Here is a 14015-nt window from a genome sequence, read left to right on the forward strand (position 1 = left end):
TACATACACATGCATACATATATGTATATGTATGTGAGAGAGCAACAAGAGATGCTATGTGTAGATTTTCCTATCTCAAGCAGGCTAAAAATATAGCAGCCACTCATGTGGCTAGTCCCACTCTGATTAGCATAGAAGCTTTGACTTTCACTGTTACTGACCTGGACTGACTCAACCCTCCTTAGACAGTCTGGTGGATCTGCACTCCTGGGGGTTCAGGAAATTGGTAGAAGATTTAGCATAGATTTAGCCCTACTGCCGCTCAGAACTCCCAAACTCAAGTAATCCACAGGCCTCAGCCTCCCCAGTAAGGTGTCTGCCACCATACCTAGTAGCAAATATAGGCTTCAGACATCATTACTTCTGTTCTTCCCTTAGAAACCAGCAAAATGCACTGAGCATGAAGCAAATAGAAATCAAAAAATCAAAACTTGCATGTTTTCCAAGTCTTATTTTCCACTCTTCTTGAGCTAATCTTTCAGATCTTTCAAAGATCCAACTAGCCTCAAGAAAGGATAGAACACTAACCTGAGAAGACTTTTAAGGACAAGGAATTTCTGGACATTTTCCTCCATCTGTCCCTCCTCATCTCTGTCCTTCCTCATCTCTACTTCCTGGCTTCCCTGGTTTCCTTCAAGTTGCAAATGAAATCCCATATTCTACTAGAAACCTTTCCCAAACCTTCTTAACTTCTCTCTTCTAATTATTTCCTACTTGTTCTCTGTACACAATCATTTGTTTGTTGTTTCCCATTAGATTGGGAACTCCTTGAGGGCAGGGACTGTCTTTCGCCTTTTTTTGTATCCTTAACACTTATCTGGGTGCCTGGAACATAGCAGGTCCTTAATGAATATTTGTTGACTGATAGGCTGAAAGCATTAGCATCTAGGTGAGGATTTACATGCATATGAACTCCTCAGGTCTTTGAGGGGAACTAAGATGAAGCAGATTAGAGCATTGTACCTGTAGGACAACTGATCTCAAATGCTGCCTCTCACCTTGATTAGGTTGTGTGATTCAGAGACAACTACTTAGCTTCTTATTTTCCTCCTTTGGAAAATGAGGGTGAGATTTCTGGCGCTGACTCTTCACAAACCTGTTGTGACAAGAGTGTTTTGTGAACTTTAAACTGCTAATTGAATGTGAATTGTTATTATGCCAGCTGTTGGCATCTGATCACCTTCTCTGCTACCTTTCACAGCTCAAGCCACTGACTCAAAAACAGAACCTAGGACAAAAACCTAAATTATGACCCTGGAACAAAGGCAAGGATTTGAAAATCAATCAATCAATAAACGTTTAAGGATGTTCTACAAAAAGATGAAACCACCAAATTCCCAACTAAAGAATTTCTTTTAATCTAATTGTCTAAGTGGGAATAAGGACATACTGTGAATCCATGAATCTTGTCCCTTCTAGAGTACAAATGTAATGTGTATAACACTAAAAACTTTTGGCTGACAGTGTGACTGTTTTACTCTAACGACAACCCTGATGATCTCCTTCAGTAAAATGCTGTGTTGGGGATGCTTGGGATGCAGAGTGAATTTCAGAGGACCTTGAATCTTCTTAGGCAGTCAACAAGAAGAAGAATGACTGGGAAGTTGTAGCAACAAGCACCCCAAGCGTCCTCAGGGTTTGCTGCCACCACGGGTTCTTGGATCTGCTTTGATAAAGGAAAGCAACTCAAAATGGGTTAACAAGCTTACTTTAATCAGCCATAGATGTATCATTTACCTAGTTCAGGGGAAAGAGGTCAGCGCCCCGAACTTCAAAGTATACAGACAGAATTATCAAGACAGAAACAGATCAAGTAGACAGATTTCCAAACTGTCCAAACATTATATCCATACCAAACAACATCTGGGTTTCAAAGCCAGGGGGCTCTGGACAATGGCTAGCCCAGAGTTTCATCAAATCACAGAACACTTCTCAAAGTTAGCCCCAAAACAAAGCCTCAAATCAGGGTTTATATACCCTTCTCCTGGCTCAGAGAATGTAACAACCTTATTGACCCACTGGCCAATCAAGAAGTATCTACTGAAAAACAAGCCTCCCACCCCAGTCTCTAGGTGCACTTTAGCCTAGGGGCAGGGAAGATCTTCAAAATTTACATTCCCATTACAGAAGTCCAACTTTGGGGTAGCCTAGGCTGAGGAGGGAGACAGACAGAATAAATATTTATTAAGCACTGACTGAGTGTCAGACACTGTGCTAATCAATTTACAAATAACTATCTTATTTGAAAGAGTGTAAGGGAATAGACTATCTTTAGGAATGTTGGCTGCCCAATGGATCATGGATTATTAACATATAGATTTATTTGATTAAAGTGACACAGATATAAGTGACTATTATTCTTATCCTGTCCAGAAACTGGACCACATGACAGGTGTGGGTAAAGCACCTGGACCAGGCTAACATTAAAGAATTCCTGTTTGATTTGTGGTATGGCCTGGATTGTTAAACAAGAAAGGGTTGAAACCCAGGGAATTAGAAATTGACCAGAGCCAAGCCCTAGCACAACATACCAGGACAAAGACATGCCATTCTAGTGCAAGGAAGAACAGCACCTTGGGCCAAGGAAGAAGGATGTATGTGGAGAATTCTGAGGTCTTGGTGAGGGCTGGCTATTGAGAATTTCAGACCCAGACAAGTAAATTAGTTTAGGGAAAAACAACATAGATGTCAGAAGCATTAAAGACTCTCAATTAGTCACTGGGCCTATACTTTATATCTAATTCTATTGTACCTACTATGTATCTAATGAATTTGCCTTCTCCTTATAAAAATTCTATCTGGGGGCAGCTAAGTGGCTCATTGAATATAGCACCAGCCCTGGAGTCAGGAGGACCTGAATTCAAATTTGACACTCAGACACTTGATACTTACTAGCTGTGTAACCTTGGGCAAGTCACTTAACCTCCAATTGCCTTGCCTTCCCCCCTTCAAAAACAAAACAGAAAAAACTCAAAAAAAGATTTTTAATTAAAATTCTGTCTGGTGGGCTACATAGAATTCGTAAGTAGAATGGAAACTCCAAAAGTCTTTGGCACATGACTTAGTGGCCCCAAAGATTAGGGGTTTAAAGAGGATTAAGGAGTGGACCTGGAGATCCTGATTTTGTCTTATTTTTGACCTGAAGTCTACTTACTACCATATGGTTGAAACTGTGTTGTCAGTGCAGCCCAAGAATTATTACATGAGGGTCTCTGACCATCTATGAAGAGCAATGAGAGAAGTGGGCCTCCTATCAGAGATTTTATGGTTTTAAAGAGTAAGATGGTGTCTCTTTTTTTGGCTTGTTTTTTAAATCAATAAAGCTGTGACTTACGGGCGGCCAGGTGGCTCAGCGAGTAAGAGCACTGGCTCCAGTGTCAGGATGACCTGGGGATCAAATCTGGGCTCAGATGCTTGGCACCACACCCAAAAATAACTGGCCATGTAACCTTGAGCAAGTTATTTAACCCCGATTGCTTAAAAAAAAAAAAAGCTGTGACTTATCAAAGCTATCATTAGGTGTAAAAATTTGGTGGAATTAGTCCTTATTTTAAGAAACTCCATTGATTTTTTAAGTAAAAGAATTTTTACTTATTAAACTCTATTTCTTCAGTAACTGTCACCATTTTTTCAATTTTCAATATTTTAGTCTTTGTATTGTCTTGACTGTGACTTTTTTTTCCTTCATAGCAATCAGCTATGTTTTCCAATTTTCTCACTTTGTTTGCTTTTAAAAATGTTTTAAAAGAATCCGTAAGAGGCCTCCTATGGTCATGTTCCTGTGAAGGCCTTTGTTAGTTTTCTGAGGATTAATAATTGGTGTTAGTTTTCCTTCTTAAACTTCACTTTTCTTTGTTTTTTGGTGAAACTGATGCTTTTTTTGCATGGTGGGCTTTACTAATCCTTGAAATGCTTTATTTCCCAACACCAGTAATTGCATTATCTCTAACAGTCATTGAAGTAAGCTCCTTAAAAGCTATAACTTCTGCATATTTTATCCATTTTTAAAAACCAGAAAATCTAAAACAAAATTTTTTTTAAATGACATTTGTATATGGTACAGTATGCAACACTTATCTGCTAAACGCAGGTAAACTAACTAACTCTAGCTTCATCTCATCAAAGGCAGACATTCTGAGCCAACCCACTGTTAGGAGAAGCACCCAGGCATGAGTGTTGTCACCAAGTGAAACCATAATATAATTATCACTTATCACCAGTCATTCTCACTCCACTGCAGCTGAAGTTGCTGCTCTGAATCAGTCAAACTTTTCTAAGAAAAGATAATAGCTAGAATGTCTGTACTTTTAGTGGATTCCCTTTTTTCATAGGAGACAGTTTGCTTAATCCATAATTATATGCAGAAGCTGCTTCTTTTTATCTTTTCTTCTAATTAGCTATTGATTTTTTACCTTTGCACTAACCAACTTATGATCTGGCTGCACTAAATCACTTTTTAAATTATCCCCACATTAGTAATAGATGTAGTCAACGTTCCTTTTTGTGTTTCCTTTAGCACTTACCACATTCAGTATTTTCCTTTCTACAAGAACATATTTGGGATGATGTTAGAGACATCTGAGTAGACTGGAAGCCTTTGATGTCCTACATTCCTTGACTGTAACATCTTTTCCAAAGAATTTTATTTCTTCCCATGGACAACTTTCACTTTGAAATAGCTGAATATCAAGGTATCTTGAAGAACTTGGGACAATACCATACTGCTTATTATTTTTAATTCAAAAAAATAACATACCACAAACACACACAAAAAACACATGCACAGCAAACACACATAAATCTCTCTATAAAAATATATCTATATCTAATATAGACACCTATATTAGATATTTATCTCTATCATCTCTTTTTCTCTAGCTACAAACATATATGCATGCATATATGTGTGTATACACACATGCACATGTATATGCATATATGTTTGTATGCATGTGTGTATGTATGTATATACTTAAACTACCTGATTAACTGCAACAACTGCATTCTGGACCACATCTTAGCTTAGTAAAAACAGGGATGAATGAACAAATGAAATGAACAAATGCATGAAGCATTTATAAGCCCTTACTAGACACTGTGCTAAGTGTTATAGATAGAAATACAAAATCGAAATCTATCCTTACCTCAAGGAACTTACATTCTAATGGCAGAAGACCACACACACACACACACACAAGTGAGTGGTGAATAGGGAAGTTATTTTGTTTGTAAAATTACAGAGATGGTGAATAGAGTCATAAGGGGATAGAATAACACACCCTTTCCAATTCACTGAAAATACAGGCTTGATTATGATTCCAGAATTGAAAAGAGGAATGAGGGTCACTGAGGGTGGTCCTTTACTAAGGCACCTGGCAAGATAATGGCCAAGGAGTGGAAGCATGGCCAATGTCTACCTAGATATAGTGGCCTAGATTTAAGGTAATGAGTTCTTAGTTACTATAGCAGGTGTCTTCAGAAGTCACATGGTCTATGCCCCTGCCTTCATTTAGAAGCATGCCGCTTAGAGAACTATCAAAGTGACTTTCTTAAAAGGGGAGGGGCTTAAAATGATGTGCAGCAGTGGAGAGATGCCTCGCTGTAATGTCAGTTGCAGTTTCTTACCTGGCAATTTTTAATTAGATGCATATCTTTATGTGGTTCATATAGACTCTACAGCAATCAATTAATCAATCAACAATTATCTACAGAAAACCTATTGCATTTGGTTCCAGAAAGTAGAATCAGGATCAATGAAGTAAAGTTGTTTTAAAAGCTTGATATCAAGAAGAACTTCCTAATAATTAGAATTCTTCAAAAGTGGAAGGAGCTGCCTTGTTCTTACTTAGCGGGGGTCAGAAAGGAGAGGCTGGATGACCACTAGTCAGATGTGTTAAGGTAGGGATCACTTTAGATTAGGAGTTGTATTGGATGATTCACAAGGACCTTTCCAAATCTAAGATTCCATGATTTTGTGCTGAGATGTGATATAAGGCACAATGTTAGCCATTGTATGGAAGCCAAAGAAATCTATCATCATCCCTCCCCCAAGAAACTTAACAGTTAGTTGGGGAGAAAATACCTACAAACAAGCATAGAAACAAAAACAAAACCTAAGAATACGAGTATCCAATGAGTGGTTACATGACAATGGTTTTTAAACATTTTTCTGCTCACAGTACAGTACTATTTGTCCCTATGAGTGTAAGGACACAAGATTTGTAGGGGAGTAGATTATCCTGCCAGATACACCAGTTATAAGACCAAATATCTGTTCTACCCTGGTACGCCAATTGTAGGGACACAGACCCTCCAAGACAATACTGAGATACTGCAGAAATATGACCCATTCTAGCTTGGTTGTATAATAGGTTTATTAGATTTCTTAAGTTAGTTGGGTTGAGTGGGTTGTTTAAAGGAGTTTACTCACAAGACTCAGCTCCACACCAACCCCAGGCCAGGTCAGATATTATACAGAAACAGAACAAAGAAAGCATAATGTCAGGGATGGCTCAGGGTCATGGGCAAATGGTCCCATGGGATAATTGGAGTTTCTTTTGCTGTATATATTCATTCATGGTAGTTTACATTCTTCGTGAGACTTGAGGTCATGTTCTCACTCTGGCCTACCCCATACAGTGAGGAATCCAAGCAACCTACTGGAGAATTGGTAAATTCTATCTTGTAGACGCAATTATGAGTGTAAGTTCATACAGTTCAAGAAAAGACTCATACATGCACATGACTGATGGGTTGTAAGGATAAGTTCCATATAATTGGAACACAATTAGTCAGAACACTCAAAACAAATTCTTTGAGAAACACTGCTCTACGAAGTCCAAGTCAGAATCTTCTGTTCTCAGCTCCAAATTGCTGAGGAAATCCCTGATCAAATTTGACAACCACAGACACATATAGGTAGAAAAATGAGGCAGGAATCAGAATGAAATGTAAAGGAAAAGCTACAAAAGCTTTGTTGATTTTTTGTCAGCACTCTATTTTTATAACCACTGCTTCTAGAAGAGTAAAAGTAGAATAGTAAAAAATCACAGAGGGCTGGGCTGGGCTGGGCTAAGTTGTTCTGTGTTTGGGGAGGGATCATAGTTTTAAAGTGAGCAAATTGTAGGAGTCATTGAGTGCAGACCCCTCATTGTAGAGAGGACAGTGAAGATCTGAAAGGTAAAGTGGTTTATATGAGGTGCCCGAAATCATGAGTGATGAAGCTAAGATCTGAATCTTGATCCTTTGACTCTTCAGCATTCTGTGCATTATGCCACATTGACATGAAGCAAAAAACTAGACTTTAGCTGGGCTCATATAAAATACGGTGAAAACCCATCTCTGTCTTCTAAAACCTTGCAGCCTAAGAACTCAGAGCTATTCATCTATTTCCAAAAACTGTTTCAAGGCCAATGGTGCTTCTGGTTTCTAGCCAAACCAAATAATCCAATAGGTTTGCTTGATAAGGCCCAAAGGCAGGTACAAATAGAGACATTTCCCAACAGACACTAGAGCACAGTTTCAGAATGACTCTAATGGACAGCGAGATTATCTTGTCACACAACAAAAAATAACAAATAATCTGTCCAATTATAGAGAACCAGCCCAAGGAATCTCTGATTTCTCTCAGCTTTCAGTAAAGCATCTGTGTTTTACACAGAAATGACATTTGTAAGAATGTGATAAAACTCCACAATCATTTGCCCTTTTTCTTAAAAAAAAAAAAAGGTAATCAATTAATTAAAAAACCTAGTTGGCTCTTGTCACTTTCTCATTCTGGTTTCTTCTAAGCTTTGTGAGCAGATAAGATTTGAAGTACTAATTAACTACAACAAACAAAGAAACATTTGGTGTTTAAATACAATTCTTCACCCTTTCCTTCTAACACCCTGTGCGTTGATTATTTATTGCCTGAATTTACATAGTACTTTCCCTCTAGAAACAGTGGTTAAAAAATAGTGTTGACAAAAAGCAACGAAGCTTTTGTAGCTTTTCCTTTACATTTCATATGGATTCCTGACTAATTTTCCTATCTATATGTGTCTATGGATGTCAAATTTGATCAGGGATTTCCTCAGCAATTTGGAACTGAGAACAGAAGATTCTGACTTGAACTTGGTGGATAAATTTTTCTTCTCTTCCCTAAATACCCAAACATGTCCTGCACATATAGTTAGGATAATAATGACAACAAATGGCAACTTGCAAAGTGCTAATATTCTAAAATTCTAAATTTTGCAAGACACTGTGCTAGGTGCTAGGGGAAAACCAAAATGAATAACACATGATACCTGCCTCATGGAAATTAAAGACTTGTAGACCAGTCAGTTAACAAGCACTTATTGTTTGTTATGTGCTAGCTACTCTGCTATGCACTAAATATTACAAAGAAACACAAAATAAGTACTGCCTTCAAGGATCTTCCATTTTAATGGGAGAAACAAAATGTCGATAAATATGTAAAGATACAGAAGATGTAGGGAATTTAAGAAATGTCCATAAAAAGTATATAATTTTCCTCTCCCTCCAATTTATCATTAACATATCTTATATGTACATAATTGTTTACATGTTGTTTACACCAATTACCATGTGAGCTCCTTGATGGCAGAAGTTGTTTTTGCCTTTTTTTTTTTGTATCCCCAGCACTTTACACAGTGCCTGACACATAAAAAGTGCTTAATAAATGCTTTTTTATTTGACTTACTAAAATACAAAATTGAATATGTAAATTCATAGCAGAAGGTCAAAGTGGTATAAGAAGGAATCACTGCCAACTAGGGGAATCAAGGAAAGCAAGAATACAATACTGCACTTGGGAGACATGTGTCCTAGCCCTGCCTCTCTACCACCACCACCACCACCACTCTGTTGTGTGTCTTTAGCAAAGTCATTTCAACTTTATGATCTTCGGTTTTCTCATCTATAAGAAATGGGGCTTAGATTATAAGATCTTTTATTGTGTTTATTGATGATCATTAAATTATTTTTTACTTAAAAAGAAAGAAAACAAGAAGTGTTCGAAGGTTTCTGAGTGGTTCGTAGAACGATCAGAGTTGTACATTAGGAAATTACTATCCGATTTGGGAAGGAAAGAAGGGAAGATGGGAGAGTTCAGGAAGTCAGTTACTAAGCTACAACAATGTAATAGTAAAGGCAAGATGTCTAATTAGGGCCTGAGGTAGAGTGGTGTTAGTCAGAAGGGAAGGTGAGGTTTGATTCAAAAGATCTTGTGGTGATGGAATTGATAGGATTTGGGAACTGATAGTATCTGACAACTAAAGGGGGAGACAAAGATAACTCTCATATTTTCAAGAACAAGTAACTAGAAAAATTGTGTTGCCATTAATACAAGTGGGAAGTTGGGAACCAAAGATGACTTGGGGGAAATATGGTGGTTTCGTTTTGGTCATATTGAGTTTCAATGTTGAGATGAAGATGCCCAAAAGACAAATCTTGATCTTGGAAGAAAGGTTAGAGCTGGAGATAGGAATTTAGACTTTATCAAGAGTGGTGATAGTTGTATCAATTGATAATTATTTGTTGTGTTTCCTATGTGAAGGGCACCATGCTAGGCCTTGGTGATACAAAGACAAAAATGAGACTTTCTAACCTCAAGAAGCTTTCATTTTATTGAGAGGTTATAATATATTCACAGATAATTAAATGTATATATAATATATGTGTGTGTACATATGCATAGGTGTATATATACATATATGTGTATAGTATATCTACTCTATATATGCATATACATACATGTTCATATACATACATATGTGTATACATGTGGGTATGTGTGTACAGATATAGATATACCTATTCCAAAAAGATACACAGTGTGGCACTAATAATGGAAAGGGAGAGAGCCTCTTGAAGAAAAGTGGCATTTAAAATGACCCTGGAAGGAGAGCTAAGAGTTCCATCAGGTGATGATAACTTGAAAGATCATTCCAGACATGGGCGACTGCTATAAAAGCAAAAAAGCAAGAGCCACAATGTTGTATAAGGGGAAATGATTAGCAATGTTGGCTGGAGCATTTTGTGAGGGAGGAGTTAATCATCCTGGAAGGACAGATCATGAAGTAAGATCATGAAGGGCTTCAAATGCCAATCAGGGGTGTTTGTATTTTATCCAAAAGGCAGTGAGGGACAAAAATTTTAAAAGTTTCTTGTTCAGGGGAGTAAGACTTGTGCTTTAAGAATATCATTGTGGTAGCTATGAAGAGGATACGTGAAGAAATGTGAGAAACCTGAATCAGGAAAATCAATTGGGAAGATCTTGCAGCAATCCATTCAGGAGGTGATGAAGGCCTACACTAAGGTGAAAGAGGCAAATGTCAAAGACATTAAGAAGGTAGAATTTGGGAAGATATGGCAATTTGTTGGATGTGGGTGTGGGCTAACAGAGTGAAGAGTTAAGGGTAATGTCTAGGTTGTGATTCAATCAATCAATAAGAATTTAAGCACTTATTATGGGTCAGACATTATGCTAGGTTCTGGAGACATAAAACTAATCCCTGAGAATTAGGAAGAGGTTAGAGCGGAGATCCCCCTTTGTTGTAGGGAGAGGAGAAAAGAAGCTGGGAAATTTGCTCTATTACAGAGATATATGATATGACAGAGAATGGTGTGTAAGGAAAAGCAAGAAGGTAGTTTAGTTGAACTGTAGAGCATATTAGAAGGAGTACTGTATAAGAAGATTGAAAAAGTAGATTTTCTCTGAGTTGTGAAGGGCTTAAAATGCCAAGCACTGTGCTAAATTCTGGGGATATAAAGAAAGTAAAAACAAACAAACAAACAAGCAGCCTTTGCTTTCAAGGAATTCACTATCTAATAGGGGAGACCACATACAAACAACTATGTACAAACAAGATATATACAGGATAAATTGGAGGTAATCTCAGGGGGAAAGGTACTAGCATTAAGGGGGATTGGGGAAAGGCTTCTGGGACTTGAAGGAAGTCAAAGAGGGAAGAAAAGCCAAAGTGAAGAACTAACGATGCTATTACATTGACAGGGGCATCCTAGACAGACATAGGGAATTTTGGAAATATGGGCCTGGGGGTAAAGAAAATCAGTTTTGTTTTGAACTTACTGACTTTGAGATTGCTATGAGTCCTCTAGGTATAGATGTAGAGAAGGCAGTTGGAGATGCAGGGTTAAAGTTCAGAAAATCACTGAAAGCTGGATATGTAAATATGAGACCTGTTTACAAAGGGTCTGAATACAATTATATGAATTACAAATAACTGAATCCATAAGGATTAATGAGATCACCAAGAGAAAAAAATGTAGGGACAGAAAAGGAGGGGAACAGGACAGGGCCTTGGGGTACACTCACACAAAGGGTACTCACAAAATGGTGATTAGACAAAAGGAATTTATTGGTCAGACAGGTGGGGAGAGGACAAAGGAGTAGCTTCCACAAAAATCTTAGGAAAAAGCTATCCAGAAAGTGTCACTTAACAATGGCTTCAAATATAGTATCAAAGAAGAGGACTGAAAAGATCTGAAGCTGCAACTCAGAGAGATTTGATGACTTGCTTTGGGGTCACACAGCTAGTGAGTGTCAGGAGTAGGATTTGAAATCAGGTCTTCCTGATTTCAGATTCTGTACCTGATGACCTATGCTTTACTACCTTCTGCCCCAATACCCATTCTTTAAGTATGTTCCCTCTTTCAGGTATCATGAATGAATCTCTCAATGTTCACTTCCACTCTTGCAAGGATTTCTTCAGAGAGTCCTTGTTTAAACGTGGCCAGTTTTTCCACCTCTTTATCAACTTAATTGCCCTTTTCTTTTCCTCCTATGGATTATCAGGTACTGAAGTATTGGAATCTGTGCAATATCTCTACTGTAATTGATAACGAGTCAATTTCTAAATAAATGCTGACAAATCTGTTCCATTGTCCATCATTTTTTTTCCCCTTCAGTTTCACTTGAAAGCGCTTTTGGAATGATTCTAGCTTGTTTGCATCTTATGTCAAATTCTCTCTGCTTGTTAATTTTCTTTCCCTATTTTTTCACTGTTTTGCCAGTTGGACTCAATTTTCTTCATCTATAAAACATTAGGGTTGGAATCTCTAATGTCTCTTCCAGCTGTAAATCTATGATCCTAGCATTTTACTGAATGTAATTATTTTCCTTTTCTATGTTTTGTAAAAAGTTGAAAATGAGATTATCCTACCTGTCATTTGCTTTGGGTTTGCTGCCTGAGGTTGTGTCTCAGCTCATTTGCCTTTCTCAAAGCAGCAACTGCAGTATAGCACTTTTATTACTCTAAAAATTATATAATCAGAGTCCAAGTCTTTACCTTTATCCATTTCTCATCTTTCAGAATCAGTAGTGTTTATAAACAGATCATGTTAAAAGCTTCATAATTGCCAAAATGTTTCCTCTTGTTTATCTTTTCTTCTATTCTGGTCTTGCTTTAATTAGTCAGTGCTCTGATTACATAAAAGTAACTAATTTAGAAATTGCTCCCACAAAGTAGGGGCACTACTGCATTATTGATGGAGCTGCAAGTTAATGCGGCCATTTTGGAAAGCAATTTGGAATTATGCAAATCAAGTGATTAAAAAGTTCATACCTTTTAATCCAGATATTATATTACCAAGACATATACCCCAAGAAGGTCATTGAAAAGAAGAAAATCTTTATTATTTATATTTATTTATATCAGCATTATATTTATATCAACATTTGTTGTGGTAGCAAAGAAGTGCAAAGAAAATCAATGCCTATTTGGTTGGAGGATGACTAAATAAATTGTGGCACATGAATATAATGGAATGTTACTGTGTTACAAGAAATGATAAATAGGATAACTATAGAGAAGCATAGAAAGATTTATATGAATTGACTCAGAGTGAGATAAGCAACAAGAAAATGATATACAAAACCATTGCAACTGCAAATGGGTGTCCACAGAACAATTAAACTAATGTTGCCAAAGAGGAGATATGAGAAAATAATTCCCCCTCACTCCTTGAAAAAGGTGGAAAGTCCATGAGTATTGAACATTGAATAGGTATTCAGAATTTTCCAATGTGTTGATTCATTTTTCTCTTTTTTTCCCCCTTTTTCTCCCCTTAAGTCATAATCTTTGCTATGAGGAATGGTATTCTAGAAAAGGAGAAGGGAAAAGATATTGGATAAATTTAGGCAATAGAAAAGCAAATGATGTCAATAAAAAGTATTTTAAAAGAAATTACTCCCATATCAATAAACAGCTATTTAAAACCTGTTTAGAAATAATTTGTTTCAATTTTATTGTATCATTTAGTGCTCACCATGTCTAACACTTCTAATTCTCTTCTAGAAGAATTTATTATTGAAATAGAGATGTGCATTTTCTGAGGAGTCTACAGATCTTCAAAGTCTTTCATTTCTTAATCATCTGTCATATTGTCTAAAAAGATTATCATAAGTGTTATCTTGATTGGGTACCCTATTAAAATCTTCATAGAATTTTCTGACTTCATTCTCAGTAACAAATGGTGGTACATAAACTTCAATGACTTCCTAGTGGTCTTCCTGTCTGTGCTCAATGTCAATTTTGCAAGGCAAAATAATTCATGATCCATAAAATCATGTTTTTTTTTATTTTCTTTGTTTCCACAATGAAGATAACTCAGCCAACTCCTTTATTTTTCTATATAAATGGTTTAAAAACTACACTTCTTATAACTTGTTGCATCCATTTCTTATACTCTTCCATATCTGTGGAAAAGGAAGTTAACCATATTTAAGGGTCATTTTAAAATTTATTTTTGTTTCTTGGGTTACTATAGTAAATAATACATCACCTAATGGCCAGCCTTCTAAGAGATTAACCTCTCCATATTTGTCTTGAAGCCTCTCTAGCTTGGATTTTAATCTATGTTCCAATCTCAAAATGTGACTATCTTGTAAGGGTCTGTCCTCTCTTCTCTTCTCTTCTTTTCTCTTCTCTTCTCTTCTCATCTCTTCTCTTCTCTTCTCTTCTCTTCTCTTCTCTTCTCTTCTCTTC

This window comes from Petaurus breviceps, unplaced genomic scaffold (assembly GCF_028583685.1).
Source record: "Petaurus breviceps papuanus isolate PSGF00001 unplaced genomic scaffold, PetGlider_PUasm1.0 229, whole genome shotgun sequence".
In the NCBI taxonomy this organism is placed as follows: Eukaryota; Metazoa; Chordata; class Mammalia; order Diprotodontia; family Petauridae; genus Petaurus; species Petaurus breviceps.